Source organism: Chinchilla lanigera, unplaced genomic scaffold, assembly GCF_000276665.1.
Source record: "Chinchilla lanigera isolate Chin_1 unplaced genomic scaffold, ChiLan1.0 scaffold00117, whole genome shotgun sequence".
Classification (NCBI taxonomy): domain Eukaryota; kingdom Metazoa; phylum Chordata; class Mammalia; order Rodentia; family Chinchillidae; genus Chinchilla; species Chinchilla lanigera.
In genome coordinates this window covers 2,829,739-2,834,938 of record NW_004955518.1, presented here as the reverse complement: position 1 = coordinate 2,834,938, position 5,200 = coordinate 2,829,739, and the positions used below count along the sequence as shown (strand labels likewise).

Genomic DNA, 5,200 nt, shown 5'->3' with positions numbered 1-5,200 from the left:
TCAAGCTATTCAAGCTGGCTTTGAACTTGCTATGTAGCCCAGGCTGGCCAAAATCTCTGCCATCTCTCTACCTCTGTCTCCTGAGTGCTGGGATTACAGGCATGTGCCACCACACCCGCTTTAGTACCAGGAATCAAATTCAGGACCTTGGGCTTGCCAGTCAGGCCCTTGTGCCACTCAGCCATATCCCTGACCCAGTGCTTAGCTTTTATACTGCAAAGTATCTTTTTTGTTACTTCTAATTTAGGAAGTAAGAGACCAAACCAAAGTACTCATAATCAAATAATCCAGAAAAAGCCACCCTGCTATAGATCTACAATATGAAGAACTACGGAATCTTGCTTATAACTCAAAACAAGAGAATTTTCTGCCATAGTGCTCTCAAAAGGATTTCCTGTTTGTCTGTCTTGTGTTCCTAAATAAATAGGCAATATTTGTATTTATTAAGGGACAATGAAAACCTGATTTGGGAATGAAAGTTTTTTTCTCCCATAATAGCATACAGTGATCTGATTGGTCAAAATACAAAATAAACCTTTACAAAATATTCTCTTTGCCAATACTGCCTATTTCAGGAAAGCTAATAATATTAAAACAAAACAAAAATAAAGACTACAACTTCTCAGATACAGATGAAACTTTATTTATACATAAAAATAATACTTCAGGAATTTTTCTTTTCCGAAAACATTCTTTTAATTATAAAGCACAAAATGAGAAGATTAAAGGGGGCAGTGAATAGCTTTTTAATCTTGTACATACATCATGGTTCACAGTTAAACAAAAATTCTTTTACATATTCTGGGGCCACATACATATTTTACATATTCCAGGGCCACACACATGCTATGCACGTACTATATCAATGCACTCTTAGCCCCTTTAAACTTTTTTTTAAGTTGCAAAAAGTATACTGTACCTCTTCTATAGTAGTTAGGTTTTATAACTGCAAATAAGGTCTCATGATAGCATCAAAAGTCAAATAAAAATAAATTATATTCTGAAATAGAAGACATGGCTATTGAAATTACATGGGTACCAGCTACAATGAAGTTACATACCACCTTCAGTGGCAAAGAATATTGAAGTAGCAGCTCCATTTTATGAATTTAAAGTTGCTCTTGTTCATTTTTAAATTTCAAAAGGAGTTCTATAAAACTTGGCCAAGGAATGTAGGAAATTAAAAAGTTCTTATTAAAAAGTATCAACAGACAAAAGACTTGATTCAAGTAGGCCTTTTGGAGCTTTGGAAGAGGGAAGAGTTAAAGAACACCTTCCTGTTCTGTGCACAGAGGTACTTTATTTTTTTATTGTCAAGGTTGTTATTTTGAGGTTACTTTCTCCATGGGGCCAAAAACCTCTGTAAGTGGCCTTACATTGTTAAAATTGACCCCAGGATAGCAAGAAAATTCAATAGCTCCAGGGTGCCAGTGAGGTAGTAACTCCTGGAAGTATTAGGCAGGAAGAGGCTTCTATCTATTTTGTGAAAGTCATAAACATGCTAAAGATGAAGGGTGAAACAGTAAATGCATAATAAAATATCAAATTTCACAAAAGCATATGAATTACATAATGCACTACAAAATTTTTTTCCATCAGTGGGAACTTTTTTAATCACAAAATTAAATGAACAGAATAGACATTTATTTATTATTTTTAAAGAGAACAAAAATTAAAAAAACATTAAAAATGATACAGAATTTCAAAGTAAGATGATAGGAAATCAACACGGTTGTTATACTGGATATTGTTATCTTCAAAGTAGATGTTCAGATTACCAAATATAAGCATGCAAAATTGGTCAAAAAAATTAAGCATTAACTGTTCCTTTCAATAAACTAACAGAAATTAGTAGCACAATTATCTTGGCTATCTTGTGTGTGTGTGTGTGTGTATATATATATATAATTTCTTTTCTTTTCCTTCTATCTTTTCTCCTTTCCCTCATCCCAGTTGTTCTTTCCCTTTGAGCAGTTTCTTTCCCTTTCACAATATTCATTGTACTTTTTGGACTTTGCTTACTCTTTCAGTTTCTTACACTAGGGAGACAAGACAATGTTTACACATGTGGGTCTGATTTATTTCACTTATGAGCATGGTCTCTAGTTGCATCCATTTACCTATGAAAGCCATCCATTTATCTATCTTTCTTTATAGTTGAGTAATACTCCACTGTATAAAAATACATCTTTTTTATCCATTTCTCAGTTGAAGGGCATTTGGGTTGTTTCTAAGATTTAGCTATGACCAGTTGTGCTGCTGTCAAGGTGGGTGTACATATATCGCTGTGGTATGATGTTTTCAGTTCTGGAAAAATACAGAGAAGGTGAATAGCTGGGTCAAATGGGATCTCTAATTCTAGTTTGTTGAGGAAGCTCTGTCCAATTTGCTTAGACAAGAAGCTTTTTCAATTTGCTCAGAAGGATAATTTATCATTTTAATAGCAACACCCTTTTAGTAGGTTACTGTTAAACTGATGTTATAAAAATAAATGTATTGCTACTATTAAAAGAATAATTTCTAGCATAATCTGAATAGTTTATTCAATTTTCATAAAACTTACATGAACTAGATATCAATATTTATCCTTTGAAACCTTGTGCTTCATTAAAACTAGAATACAAGTAGCAGAACAATGGAGATTAATCTATAAGAAAATATAATATACAGAATTTTCTTTTAGGCTTTATTTATTTAGAAGTTTCTGTTTAATTTTTCCTTCCTTCCTTTCTTTTTTTTTTTTTTTTTTTTGAGGCAGGGTCTCACTATGTAGTTCAGGCGTTCAGGCTGGCACTGAACTCTCTATATAGCCTGGGATTGCTTTGCTCCTCCTCCAGCCTGAGCCTCCCGAGTGCTGGGATTATAGGCACGTCTCACCATACCCATCTCTATTTATAGACATCCTAAGAGGCAGTGCTTAAAGTGTTACAAACTTAAAATTCTCCTTTTGGGGTGACTATGATGACAGATTTTCCATTTCCATTTTTGTACTCAGTGGTGCTTAGTTTGATTTTTTTTATAAAAGGCTATCCATGATTGATGTAAAAGCTCTAATTCCAGTAAATTACCCACAAACTGTTACATATATAAATGGTAAGGTAGTATAATCACAAAGCAAAGTTCAAAGACTCAGGTTTAAGTCATGAAGATAAAGTATTAAATACTGAATGGTGTATTTTGTCTCTCAAACTGCCTCTTTTAGAAATACTTATGACTAAAGCTGGAAAAATAAGTTTTTCCTTAATATACGAGATAACCCAGAAAGCCCTCTTTCTAACTTCAACACAAAAAAGGACTAGTTTGTGACAGAGATTCAGCAGATAATCCTGACCACGTCTTAGGGGGAACTTGTGAGATATCACAAACATTGTGAAACTGGAGAGGGGGGCGCAGACTCTTACAATAATTACATAAAGCAAAGTCCATGCTTCCTCAGAAGCCAAAGGCAAACCACACATTCTATTCTGCAGAAGAAGTGCTGACTTTCTCTTTCTACATGAACTCAAAGGACTCACAGAACAAGGTAAATCTGTATGCTTTTAAAGATTATTCTTAGAGCCACCATCCCCTACCAACCTCCAAATGAGGTTCTCCACAGGCCATGCAGGTGGACACACACCCACCTCTGCTCTGGTGAAAAAAACTGGCAGCAAAATACAGCTTCTCCTGGACCTGGAATCAAGACACCTGGAAAACAATAACTTAGTTAAAATACATAAATAAATAAAAGTAGATCTCTGCGAATCAACAAAGAGCCAACAAGAGAACTAGAAAATACACAGCAACTGAACATAATGTAGAGAAAAGAACAAAGTACTCTTGAACAGTAGCTAGCTCCCAAGGAGGCAGACCTGTCCTCATTAATACAAGGTAAACCCAGAGAGGGGTTCGCAGCTCCAGGGATAAACAGTGAGCTGGACTGGCAGCTCTAACCCCAAGGAAAGTCCATGGTTATAGTAAACTACAAAAACAGAAGAGGGGTCTTACTCTGAAAATAACTCCTCTGCATGGCAGGTTACAGTTGGAGAAGAAATCCAGTGCAGTGCCCACCATAAGAGATTTAATCAGGAGCCATTTTGGGAAGGGGTTAATTGTTTAAGACTGAGCTACAGAAAAACTACACTTCAGGCTTTCTGGGGTCACTGTACTACAGTGACTGGGGAGGAGACAGCCATAACAGCAAGTAGTAAAGAGGGTACAAGGTAGACTTAGACCCCCTGAGAAGTTTAAGTTCAGGCTGGGAAAGGACACAGCGGTTCTTTCCAAGTTCACAAGGCAGGCTTGTCATGGGTGGCTTTTGGAGCCAGCCGGGTCTGAAAGTGCTGGCATTAAGTCCAGAGGACTCCTTTACTCCTTCCCCACTGTATACACTCAACACACAGCCCAGTGGTGTGTCGCCTTTTTCCATCTGCCAACATGACGAGGTATATGCCTTGGCTTGGGCGACTGCCACAGCTTGGAGTGTATGGACAGAGGGGCCTCTGGAGCGGGCATGGAGAACCTCATAAACCCACATGCCATTAAACTAGCTGGCGAAAGCATGCCTCGGGCACACAGAGGACCATAAACACTAGCAGCAGCCGAAGTAATTACAGCCTTAGGGTGGATACTATTGACCAGTCATGTCTAGAAGGAAAGGCAGGAGAGGATTCAGCATTCACACACAGAAACATGAGTGTAGAAACAAAACAGGTCTTAGTAGTGACTCTCTATCCCTCCCTCATATCTGGTGAATTCCAAAACTGTAGACACTGGAAAGAAATCACTCATTTAAAATAACAGAAATTTTTTGAACTTGTTTCTTTTTCTTCATTGATTCTTTAAGGGGGGTGGGTTTTCTTTTCTATTTTTCTCTCAGTGCTTCTTTATTTTTTCTTTATTTTGCTGTTTTTCTTTTCTGTTACTTTTATCTAATTCTATGGATTTTCTTTTATCTTTTTTGGTATGGAAAATCGAACTCAGGACCCTGTGCTTGCCAGGCAGATGCTATGCCACTGAGCTATATCCTTGGCTCTCTTTTACACCTTCTTTTTTTGGTTTTGTTTTTTTTCCGGTACCAGGAATCGAACTCACGACCTTGCACTTGCCAGGCAGGTGCTGTGCCGCTGAGCTAAATCTCCAGCCCCCTCTTTTTTAATAGTATTCTTTAACTCGCTTTTCTGTAATCCTTCTCATCTTTTCTCTTTCTCTCTTTCTCTCT

The 5,200-nt window shown here is 37.1% G+C and overlaps 1 protein-coding gene across 2 annotated transcripts in view; it reads right to left on the bottom strand.

The window, feature by feature from the left end:
- Positions 1 to 2,731: 2,731 nt before the first annotated feature.
- Positions 2,732 to 5,200, bottom strand: part of Gpalpp1 (GPALPP motifs containing 1) — a 30,680-nt gene continuing 28,211 nt past the window's right edge. For both annotated transcript variants that reach the window (XM_005409079.2, XM_005409080.2), the window contains exon 9: positions 2,732 to 3,687. The gene's annotated coding sequence lies outside the window, so the exon portion shown is untranslated. The remainder of the gene's footprint in view (positions 3,688 to 5,200) is intronic.